The sequence below is a fragment of the Squalius cephalus genome (assembly GCF_949319135.1).
Source record: "Squalius cephalus genome assembly, chromosome: 1".
NCBI classification, from domain to species: Eukaryota; Metazoa; Chordata; class Actinopteri; order Cypriniformes; family Leuciscidae; genus Squalius; species Squalius cephalus.
Window position 1 is genome coordinate 60,027,492 of NC_137122.1, and position 13,642 is coordinate 60,041,133.

The following is a 13,642-nucleotide window of genomic DNA, read 5'->3' on the forward strand; positions in this document are numbered from 1 at the left end:
ATTTTCCTCCTGATTATTTTTTACATTTTTCCTTTATATAATGCTGTAACAGAATGAAAATAGGCAACATATACTGTGCATTTGTGGTGTGCTTTGCTAATTTAATTACGATATATGACATGAATGATTCACTGAAAATCTCAAGTTTTTCTCCCCAAATCCTCATGTCTCTTTGCATGTTTGTTTTTAACATGGATGCTTTAATTGTCTCCGCTTTTCACTTTTAATCCCTATTAACAGTGTTTAACAGTGCATGTTTCGGAAAATTACAGAGACTACTTTAAAATATTATCACTCAATGTTCCAGTTAATGAACACTTTTGATTAAGTCTTATCTCAATGTATAAGACATATATTACTACAGTGATATTTAGCACGTTCGTAATATTGCTGTGGAAATAATTGAGCTTTTGGGGTAATTCATGGTCATGATGGTTGAAGGGTGAGTAGAATAAAATCATCTCATTGTACTCAGATTTTATTTTGCTGATTGTTTACAGTTTAACTGAAGTTATTACCATAATTCATGCAAAGTGTCATGGGGCGTAGGAAAAAGGTGGATACAAGAATAAGAAAGAATAAAGGGATTATTCATCCAAAAATGGAAATTTCGCCATCATGTACTTACCTGTTGATCCAACCTGAATGCATTTGTTACTTCTGCCAAAAACAAAAGACCGATTGAAAAATGTTGGTAACCAAACCAAGCAAGTTTTGGTGCCCATTGACTTCCATTGCAAGGACAAAAGTACATGAGTACATGGCAGAATTAGGCATTTTTGGGTGATCTATCCTTTTAAGAGTCCATCAACACCTCTCTTCACACTCGTAACCTTCCTACAGCATTTAAGCAGGCTTAGATAACCCCACAGCTTAATGCTTTTGGCCACACCAAAAGATATTTAAAATCTTATAGGAAACATGAGGACAAATAATCCTAGATTTTGCTCCTATAGTGTGTGGTGTGCCGCGATGTGAAGAAGAAAACACAACACACACGAACAGATTTTCAACTGTGCCGACTGTGAACACGGGAAATCTCGCAAAATCTCTCGAGACTTCAGAATAAACATTGCGGACGACAGGCAGAAGACAGAAGACCAGACCTCTACAACGTCAAACGATGAGCCTTTTCCTCACCCCTAACAATCCAGTCAATCAACTCATCACCATTTTTAAGGATGGTCGTTCAACTGAGGAGTGTGTTAAGAATAAACACTCGCAGACGATAGGCAGGAAGAAATTACTTTGATAGTGTTGGGAATGCTTTTGACAGAACATTGCCACAAATCGACAAGCTGACCCTCCATCTCTGATGTCCATATCCATTTCACTCTGTGCTGTGCCATGACTGCGGTTGTTATTCTTCCTTCTTCTGTCAGCTCACTTTCTGATAGGATATAATTTCGTTCCACCTGACAATCAAGAGTAAGTCCGCATTTGACCTCGGGGTCCCTCATGTTCCCACACATCAGGATTTCTGATCAACATGGTGAATATTTACGATTTGCGATCAGGGCGGCTCCGACGTTCTTCCGAGCAGGTTCGGTCACTCTTAACACACCTCACGCCGCAGGAAAATCTGATAAAATAAACTTTAGAACCATCAAGATAACCAGGACTTCACTTAGGATTGTCGGAAGGGGAGAAATCAGCCGAATATCTTATGGTGTGGCCCCAGCATTAGAAATCCACTCTAAATCCCACACTTTTAGAAAACTACAGACCTGAATCCGTTCTTCAGTTCATTGCAGAAGCACTCGAGCGAGTTGTGTTCAACCAATCTCTGCCTTTCTTACACAGAACAGCCTCCTGACCTGGACAACAACCAGATTGGTTTCAAAAGGGCCACTGATCTGCTCTTTGTTATTGAAGCTCTGAAACTGACAAAAGCAGCGTCCACACCCTCAGTCTTCATCTTGCTGGATCTGTCTACTGCTTTTGACACAGTTAACCACCAGATCCTCCTGTCAATCCTAAAGATGAAAGGCATCTCGGGAACCGCACTCCAATGGTTAAAGTCTTACCTCTCAGGTAGGTCCTTTATGGTGTCGTGGAGGGGTGTGGTGTCTAAGACCCAACATCTAGCTACTGGAGTGCCTCAGGGCTCAGTGCTGGGACCACTTCTCTTCTCCATCTACATTTCATCACTAGGATCTGTGATTCAGAAACATGGCTTTTCCTATCACTGTCTGCTATCATCTTGCTACTGGAGTGCCTCAGGGCTCAGTGCTGGGACCACTTCTCTTCTCCATCTACATGTCATCACTAGGATCTGTGATTCAGAAACATGGCTTTTCCTATCACTGCTATCATGACGACACACAACTCTACCTCTCATTCCAGCCTGACGATCCGCTCGTATCTCAGCCTGACAGACATTTCTTGACGGATGAAGGACCACCACCTTCAACTAAACCTTGCGAAGACAGAGTTGCTTGTGGTCCCGGCCAACCCAACACTTCACCACAACTCACAACTCATCCATAAGTCCATCAAGGTCAGTCAGGAACCTTGGAGTTGTGATTGATGATCAATTGAATTTCACAAACCACATTGGTAGAACTACTTATTATAGTATTATAATTTGTTTAGGTCAATTTGTAAAGAAAGACTACACGCTATATAAATGAAGGTGAATTTTCCCTGCCGGTAGAAGCTGCTATATTGTTCTATATTGTTAAAAGCGCTATATAAATGAAGGTGACTTGACTTGACTTGGTGAAATGACCTGCCTAACTCAACCCGAAGATATTCAAGAAACGGCTAAACATGTATCTTTTTTCACAACACATTAATACTAACACTTTCCATTTTATTTCTACTCTATCTATTTTTTTCTATGTAAAAAAGAAAATAAACTTGCCAGCTCAACATGTTTTTGATATTTTGTTTGTTCAACTGCTTCTAGTGGACCCTCCATTTCTAAGTCGATTTAGACAAAAGCGTCTGCTAAATGATTAAAGTAAAATTAAAGATTAAACGAAAATCCAGCTTTTAATGTTGTTTATATGTCTATGTGGTGTTTTTAATATGCTTTAAGACAAACTCATGTGTAAATTCATAAGTCGACACCATTGCTGAGTGTTTTCTCCTTAAAACTGCAGTGAACCAAAGAAAGTGATCTCAAAAACACACTTTGAAATCGCTGGTGTTTCTGACGTCACAAACTACCTTGTAACCAATCAGATCAATGTGTGATCGTCAACCAGTGGATCTCTGAGCTGATGTGAGTGAGTGGAGGCGGGGCTCATTTGCATATTCATAGAACCGCGCATACTAAATGAGGCAAGGGTGTAGAGTTACATTCAAGCTATTTTATGTCATCATTTTGGTGATCAAAGATGAGTTTTAAAGGATAAAATGATTGACCACAGGGGGACTTTAAATGTAAATATCTAATTGCTGTGGTGGCCTGAATTGACTCTGCATGCTCAGAATTTGTGTCAGATTTAAATGACAGTACACTGTGCTGATCTCCCTCTAGTGGTTGAAACTGTAAACTACCATTGACATGGTCCCATAATGAATGTTAATACCTACACAGCACATCTGTGCCGAATGGCTAAATAATGAGCAATACAAGCATTCAATTGGTCCCTCTCAGAAAAGATTGAGGAATCTCTCTTTTCGGTCTTCTGGCTCTGGGCGTTTGAGTGTGTTTGGGTGTAGCTCAGTAACTCAGTAGCTGATCAGAACCAGGTGCACGGCTTTTACCATGTGCTTTCCATTTGAGCAGATGAAAATGGGGCTCAATTAAAACCAAACACATAGCCTGTCAGTTGTGGAAAGAGTTGAGCTTTGTCAAAGCAGATTCCTGCTCTTGAGAGGAAAGAAAAACACAAGTAAAATGATTAACCTGAGCCTGTGAAGACACACTGGGGATTCAGATGAGTAGGAAACAAAACATGTCTTTTCTTCTCACACTGAGCTGGAGTCATTTGTAAATCAATAAAAGGACCTCAGAACAAGGACAGACTCACATCTGTTCATAAATACCATGAATGTAAAAATGTCATAGCATCTCTTGACTTTATTTTTGTATTGAACTTCTTTCATTTCTTTTTGAACTTGAACATTTGACATTGAGCATTTGACATGCAGTGAATAGGTTTGACATGTTTTCACCTTTAATTTGAATGTTCCTCATATCCTCACTTATGTATAAGCTTTCCTGAGATGTGTGGGTCAGTAGAGCACAAAAACACTCGGCCAATAGAGAAACAGAAGATACTTCAGCTGAGGAGCAAAAAAAGCAAGGAAGGAATAATGAAAAGGAAAATGTGTTCGAAGATATGGGATAAAAATAAATGAACAGAAGAAAATCAAGGAATAATTGGAAAATAAGCAAGTGGGTAAGTGACTAATGTAAATTTGATTCAATTCAGTTTGTCTAATTCAGTTCAATTCACATTTATTTGTATAGCGCTTTTCACAATGCACATCGTTTCGAAGCAGCTTTACAGAAAGTGCATGAGTCCATAATACAATATACAGTTATCTGTTATCGGACAAAACTGTCTAAGTTTTGCATTTCAGAAATGTACAATACAAAATCACAGTTAGCTAAACATGTATTAATTTAAACAATGTAATAATTTAAAGGAGAACTCCGGTCAATTTTAACATTGAGCTCATTTTTTTGCACATTTGGAGTGCTGTCAATACAGAGAACAACGACAAAAATCGGTGTTGCCTACACCGAGTTATTCTATTTTTAAAATTTGCACCCTGTTGACTTCAATGGGGCAAGTACTAAACCTGCTTTTAGCCTCTTAACATCCTTGATGTGTCATTACAAGTGCACAGAAAATGTGAGTGATTCCTTCTGAGTGAACACGAGTGGATCTGACTGCAGTAGATGTGAAAGAAATGTATAAAAATGATGTTATTTAAGCCAGCGCAAATACCTTTGTTTACATCCTGTTTTTCGGTTGAAGTCCAAAGTAGTCGATTGCAGAGTTCACGCGCATAGGTTTAATACCTATGATCACGCGCGTGAACTCGGCAATCGACTACTTTGGACTTCAACCGAAAAACAGGATGTAAACAAAGGTATTTGCGCTGGCTTAAATAACATCATTTTTATACATTTCTTTCACATCTACTGCAGTCAGACTCACTCGTGTTCACTCAGAAGGAATCACTCACATTTTCTGTGCACTTGTAATGACACATCAAGGATGTTAAGAGGCTAAAAGCAGGTTTAGTACTTGCCCCATTGAAGTCAACAGGGTGCAAATTTTAAAAATAGAATAACTCGGTGTAGGCAACACCGATTTTTGTCGTTGTTCTCTGTATTGACAGCACTCCAAATGTACAAAAAAATGAGCTCAATGTTAAAATTGACCGGAGTTCTCCTTTAAGGCAGAAACAATGAGCTCATTGAAGTATTGAATACATGTTTGTTAACAAATGATTATGACATTTAGAAAATGTAGCATTGAAATGCATTTAGGTTGAAATTTTGTTTTTGTTTTCTCCTTCATCCAATTAAAATAATGTAGCGTAATGGTTCACATCTATATTTTATAACTTGAGCCATTGAAAATTATATAACTTTTCCACAATATTTTCTGTCTATGAAAACTATTGAATGAGAATGTCATCATTATGCTGATCAGTGTTTCTTTTAGTTTGAGTTTTATGTGAGTTTGTGGTCTTTGTAACAGTGTATGATTCAATGTATCTTTATCTTTTTCAATCAAATGGCAATAGCCAATCAAATCGCTGCACTGAAAGACCTTGGTGCCATCCACCATCAAGCTTTACTGAACTCTCAGATTTACACAAACCTTGGCAAATTCCTTCAACTATGGTTAAAAAAGTGTTATGGGATTCGTGTTTTATTTCCTTTGTAAAATGTAATCTGTTGTTGCAGTAAATAACTACTAAATGCACATGGGCTTCATCCAAGATCCTTGTGCATGTGTTGACTTCATCTAATGTGTGGATTATTTGGTTTTATTTGAAAAACAGAAGCATGCTGAATGGACTTATTTTAAGAAAAACACACACAAGACGCATTATATACACCTGTTTGCATATGTGTACGTTACACATTCTTCCTGTGTGTTAATGTCAATGTTTATGACACGTTGACTGTCCGACTTCTGGACACTGGGTAATTCTGCACGTCTAATTCTCTAAACACCAGTGAACTGTGAAGACTGTTTTTGCCACTATTACCCAGAATGAGATCATGGGGTCACAGGCTAAGAGGGAAGGTCACGTTGGTTTATTGTAATCAAACACAACATGGCATTGTGTCTGTGAGCGTACAGTCCAGACATGTGAGTGTATCTGTACTGTAGATGTGGAGAGTGAAGAGATCTGCCACCTCACACACACCTGGGACGCCTCAGATGCTCGCACATCCAGCTGTGCCAGATTCACATCTGCAAACATCTGTTCTGTGAGGGATGTGATGTGTCATTTTGAATCTGTCTTTCTTTAAAACACACAAACACACATGCTCTTTTAGAGATGTCATCCCAACGGAAAGGAAGGAATCTTTAATATTTCAATTGTTTCTGCAAGCCTGATTCTTCCCTCGCACTTTGTAACACATCTTTCCCTCGCGGGTCAAAATGACCCGAAGCCCTAAAATTATGCTTAATTTTCCTTTTTTGTCCAAAAAGCTTATTTTATTTCATTTTGATAATATTTTTTCTATTTTTTAATGATTTTTTTTTTATCTTATTTACCTTTAAATGACTAGATTTGATCAATAAATAATAAATAGTAATTTAAGCACATTCCTCACATTCTTTCAACTTAAATTCAAAATAACTCACAACTTCATGCATAACCCCTTTAATTCAGCTCAAAATATCTTGCATTGGGTGTCTTTGCCGAACTCTTATGGAAAAATAATAATATAACATGATATTTCATGACTCTAGATGGCCTTATAGCTCTATATGAAGCAAATTTTAACTTAAAGTAAGTTAATTTCAGTATGCATTCAGATACACATGTAGACATTATAACATTTTTAAAAATTTGGTAAAGTTTTAGCATTTTTAGGGTTTTTTTGTGTGTACTGAAGCATCCCATTCATTCCTAAGGGGGTCAAATTGACTCGCGAGCGAAGGATTTGTTACTTTTTTACATTTCAATCACGAAACTCCTCAAACCCATTCCATTTTTTTTTGTGTATTCATGGTTCAAGTGCAACAAAAGTCCCAGGATCCCCTCTGATGAACACCCAATTTAAAAAAAAAAAAATCTTTTAAAAAAATTAGTTTCGACCAGAGGGAAGAATGAGGGAGAGAACAAGGAGATTAGATGGAGAGCAAACTGAGACTTTTGTTGAAGTAAGAAAAGTCTCCAGTAACCTCACCTGTTTCCAGACGTTTCCCAACATAGTGTCGGCCCAGATCCGGCCCACATCTGGGCCGTGTGGAGTCCATGTGTACCGGACATGGGCCGGATCTGGGCCGACACCATGTTGCTGTCTGGGTCAGAAGAGATGAAGGAAGTCTCAGTATGTGCTCAGATTTGTCTCAGGAAAACATTAAGACCTTTTTTGTGCAACATTATTTTTGGTGATGATTCTCAATTATAATATATATATAATATATATATAAATCCCATGCTATTTATCAGTTCCAGTAATATAGCATTATTATATCAGTAATATTTTTTTCACATTTTATCTCTTTATTTATTTATTAACTTACTTAATGTAATAAGAATGGGGAGGATGTAGAATATATTTTATTGTCAAAAACTCTTATGCAAAAACATTTATTTTGATATTGGGGTAAAATATTACCAGGATATGTCAACTGACAAGATCAATGTCTGCAATCTAAAGTGAGAAACTTTCATATGAACTCCAACGTCAAATTCTTCCAAGATCAAATGTTCTGAGCCGCTATCCAGTAGTTCATACATAAATTAACTGAGACCTACATTAAGTCTATAGCCTATATATAAAAATACAACCTCTAAGTGTGAAATACAGATACTTTCATGAACACGAAACACAATCCTTGGGAAAACTAAGAGCGTAGGTGTTTTCACTACATGTTGTAATTACTGTAATTACGAGATTTCAACTTGTAAAAAGCGCTCGCGTCCTCTTGAGCTCGTAATTACAGCTTGTAAAATGGGAATTTTGTGAGAGCTCCTACTTTTACCACCTGACACCGCAAATTAATTCAGGCATTGATAGTGTTGCCATAGAAAAGCACAATTCCATGATAATTACGGCATGGAGTGAACGCAGCATTTATACACGGCGAATGATCATCAACAAAACAACCAACAGGTGTGCACTAATTAGAAACCATAGCAACAAACAAGGAGGCAAATTCAGGCAATTGGAACGATGAAAATGAAACCAAAACAAAACATGACGATTATACTAGGATAGTATACCAAGTGTGTGTGTGTGTGTGTGTGTGTACTTGTACAACTATCTTTGTGAGGACCAGTTTGAGTTTTAGGCCATTGGAGTGAGGACAAAGAGAGTAAAGTGAGGACATTTTGGCCGGTCCTCACTTTCTGAAAGCCTTTAAAGGCCTGTTTGAGGGTCAAGACTTGGTTTTAGGTATAAGGTTATAATGAGGTTAAGGGTCGGTTTAGGGTCAGGGGTCGGGTTAGGCACTTAAGTGTGATGGGTAAGGTTAGGGTAAGTGGCTAGAGATTGCATTGTGTCAATCACACTTGTAAAAGAGATTTAATCTCAAGGAGTTGTTTATCCTGGTTAAATGAAAGTCCTCATACAGATAGATGTACAAGAATGTGTGTGTGTGTGTGTGTGTGTGTGTGTGTGTGTGTGTGTGTGTGTGTGTGTGTGTGTGTGTGTGTGTGTGTGTGTGTGTGTGTGTGTGTGTGTGTTTCTAGACTGCTATGCTCAGACTAGGGATGCACCGATATGAACATTTTGGCCGATACCGATAACCGATAATTCTTTATATCTGAAAGCCGATAACTGATATATTGGCCGATAAATCTAAATCCAAATTTTTATATAATTTTTGAGAGCCTGATTACAAAAACAAAAGTCTCACCATTAAAATCCATGTCCCAAACACACAATTATAATGTTCTCATTATAATTTAGTGTAGCCGATATGACAGACTGTTGCACTTTACTGTATTTTCCTTTTTTTTGAAGTGATTCCAACAATATTTCAAGCAATTCAAATCCATCATGTTGAACAGTGCGCATCTGAAGTGTCTCAGCTGAAGGAAATAATACATTATTTATCGGCCACATTTTTTTTATCGGGCCGATAACGATAACATTAAAAATGAACATATATCGGACTCGGCCGATACCGATAGGGTGGCTGATATATATCTCTAGCTCAGCCTGAAAGTTTCAGGAATTCTGTGGCAAACAGAAAACTCAAAGGAGACAAGGAACCAAAACAGATCAATTACTGCCCCCTCGATGGCATGCGTTTACAAAGGAGAAATGGTTTCATACTGATCTTAGGAGGCATCGATCGCCTCGGTCAACACTCGCCGCGTGTGCTCTGAAAACACCAGCATTAGCCGAGCACATTCACTCTTTAAATGCCAATGAAAATAAAGGCAGAGAGCTATTGCACTCCGAAGCAACAGGGGAGAAAACTAACAGAGCGAGACGGAGGGCGAAAACTAACACTGCTTGAAGGACTTCATAAGGTCTTGTGTCTCTCTGATATACAGCGGCTGTAAATTCTCTAGTTAGTGTCCTCGAGGTCAGACGTTTAATGTGTTGCTTCAGATGATAGCGAGAGCGGTTTACTGAAAGATCAAACGTTTATTGTTGCAACAAACTCTTACCATTTCTTACATAACTCAGAAACAACAGTGAAGTGAAGTGTAAATACAGCATTAGCTCAGACTACTGTCTACCAGACGTCTGCTGTTTTATTGACCCTCCTCTTGTCTGGTCAAAAAAACAGTTTTTTTAAGACCGCTAAATCAGGCTAGCGCGTAACGGGTGGCTAGCAGATTATGGCTTGAAACTAATCCTCAGGAACATGAACACAGATACTTCTAGCAACACAAGCTCAATTTCATGCACCGTTGTGTTAATTTGTCACAACAAAAACGATATATCGCAACACACGTATAAGTGGGCATTAGCGCACATGCTACAGTGTCTTCAAACTACCATCATAACAAGATTCAGTTTGATCTGTAGTGGGATTAGACTAACCCAGATGTAATAGCTGTACACAAAGACAGTTTTTAACTTTAAAGCCCCCTTTAGTCAATCATTTTATCCTTTAAAACTCATCTTTGATCACCAAAATGACATATTTAAAAGTTTTTTTCCCTTGAATTTGTTTTCCGTCATGCCTTAAAATAGCTTGATTGTAACTCGACACCCTTGCCTCATTTAGTATGCGCAGTTCTATGAATATGCAAATGAGCCCCGCCTCTACTCACTCACTCAGCTCAGAGATCCACTGGTTGACGATCACACGTTGATCTGATTGGTTACAAGGTAGTTTGTGACGTCAGAAACACCAGCGATTTCAAAGCGTGTTTTTGAGACTGTCTTTGGTTCACTGCAGTTTTAAGGAGGAAATACTCAGCAATGGTGTCGACTTATGAATTTACACATGAGTTTGTCTTAAATCACATTAAAAACACCACACAGACACATAAACAACATTAAAAACTTGATTTTGATCTTGAAACACTGAGTGATTTTGACCTAGTAATCGATTTAGCGCTAGTCAACGTGGAGATTCGTTTCCCCCAAGGTTGTGTGTTGGTAAGCAGGACAGAACAGTTTTGAGTTTCTAGCCTTGAGGAACTATAACAGCGTCTTGATTTTTTCCTTTCATGTCGACGCGTTTGAGGAGCGCTCAAGGACCCACTGCCTTGCGTTTCTCTACTAGCATGCATTGTCTGTATTAGACAGGAGAAATCAAGGGTACAAAACCTGTTAGAGACGTGCGGGGTAAGAGCGATCAGACCCTGGAAATGTATTGTTTTGTATTCACTGCCAGGAGAGAAGCCAGTGCTGTGAAGCACAGAGATGCTGTGTTTGTGTGTGTGTGTGTGTGTGTGTGTTTGGCTCTCGGCATGAGTTTGGGTCTCTCGCTTATTAAAATACTGACTGTTACCGCTACATGATGAATGTATTTAATAAAGGCTTCACACTGCCTGCATTTAAAGTTGCTTTCATTACAAGCACACTTTTATTATGAGACCCTCACTGTGCCGGTAAAGACTGATGAAACACGTGGCTAACGCTGCATTGTTAGCAGTCTTTTTAAAAGAACAATACATGTGTTATTGGCAAAAGATTTCTTCCCTTTCTTGACTGTTCTAGGATGAAATGATAACCAATTAGCAAAACATCTCTACAAAACCCGCTCGTACACTGAAAGAACAAATTTACGGTAAAAAAAAAAACGGCTTCCAGAAATTTACCGTAAAAAATACGGTAGCAGCGTTTTAGGTTTTTGCAGACTTGACTTAAATTTGCAGTAAAAAAACGTATTTCATTATCTGATATAATGTTAATTTACCGACATATTAAAGTGCTAATATCTGTTTTGTGTCATTGTAATACACTGACAACCACCAATCACAGCGGAGATGAGAGTCACATGATCAATCAAAGCTCATCTCAAGCTGAGGAAGTTAATATTAATATATAGAAGCTGCTCAGTGTCATTCACACAAACACTAAACACCATCATGGAGTAAACATTAATTTTACAACATTACATGTAACATAAAACTCCAATGTTAATAACTGATTAGAAAAAAATAAGAAAAACTATGAAGAAACTGTTATTTCAACAAAAATGCATAAAATGTGAAGTGTCACACAGGGAATTGTGGGAATGCCAATTTAAGTTTTTTCACTGTAAATTATACAATGACTTGTTCTTTTTCACTTCCAGACCACTTCCAAAACTGTGAATTTAACGGTATTTTACTGTGACTCTATCACAGTTATTCACTGTAAACTTTCTGTTAACCGATTAAAAGTTTTTCACCGTAGCATTTTTACAGTCTTTTACCATTAAAATCACGATCATTTTATGCTCACCTGATCCTCATGTGCTCTGGTCTCTTTATATTGTGCCTTTTCCCCTCATCTCTTGAAATTATCCTAGCGCTTACGCTAATTTTTATTATCCTATTCCCAGTATCAGATTATCCTTATTTGCTATTTCGTTTGGCTTAGATTTAGCTCTTGTGCTTTTTAATCTAGTTTGAGTTCTCATGTTTTAGATTTTTTGTTTTGTTTTATTTTCTTCAGTTCTTATTTTCCCTTTTCTTTTCCAACTCCAGTGTTTTATCTTAGATCTTAGTTTTTTTATTTATTTCCTTTTTTCTTAAGTTTGCTTTTTTTACATTTATTTCTCTACTTTTTGTTTCTCTAGTCATTGATCTTATCAGTTTAGTTTTGGTTCTTTTCATTGTTGCTGTATCTAGTCTTGAGTCTCGTCTTGTATGTTCTTCTGTTTTATTTTAGTTTTTCTTACGAAAGCCCATTCTCTGCCCCTGTATCCATGCGCCTTCGGCTGTAATGTGGCCGTACTTCGGGGGCCTATGTTTTATTAATTTGGAGATGAGCTCAGCTATTGATGGGGTTGGCAGCCCATGGGTTCAATTAGGATAATACGGGGAGTGGAGGAGATTATGGGCTGCTATTTAAGTGGGGGTATATCTCTTCCTGACAGTTATAGTCCAAATGGAACAAATTGCACCTTGTCTGCCGCCAGTGTGAAGCACAGGAATGAGCACAGATGGGACACACACACACACACACGATCTGCATCTGAACATGAGCCTGTTGATGTGCGTCTTCACAGATCCTTCTTTTCAAGAGCCTCTTTTGACTGTACAGAGTCCCTGATTTGGGTTCTGGATTATTTAAGGCGAGATGATATGCAGGCAAAAACAGCATTTTTTTCTAATTAAATTGTGAGATTTTGGGCGTTTTTGGCTTTTCATGGTGTTTTTTTTTTTTTAAATAGTGGAAAGAAAACATCCAAAATACACTTTTAACTGTATCTTTTAGAGCATTTTATCTCCACTTCAGTATAGCACTTATACAAACTTTACAGTTTTATTCTCATCTATATTCTGAAGGTGTTTTGTTAATATATACATTTTATTCCTAAAAAAATTGTGCAAATGTGTATATTTTTGGCTGTTGACAGTATTTTCTGATTTGTGGATACATAGAGATATCTGAAATCCCCTCTGTAAAAACCTTTGACTCTAATATATATATAAAAAAAAAAATAACAAGAATTTTAAACCTGAAATTTAAACCTGACCAGATTTTTGCTCTATAAATTTATGCAAATTAGTGCATATTAAATTGGATAATGCCTCATTTACATATTCAAACACAACATTTCAGAAAACTTTTTCACCTGGGGTGTCTTGCCTTAAAGCACCTCAAGATGGGTCTGATTCCCAGGGAATGCATGAACTGATTAAAATATATTCTGTAAATGCAATTCACTTTGGATAAAAGTGTCTGACATTTACATTTATTCATTTAGCAGACAGTTTTATCCAAAGTAACTTTCAGTAAAAGGCTATTCTGGCGGCGTCTTACTGGCCAACTCAAATTTGTCTCTCTCACTAATTGATTATGTAGCCTATGTACCTGATTGATGAAAGTGACAGATAAATGACTAAACCCTCTGAA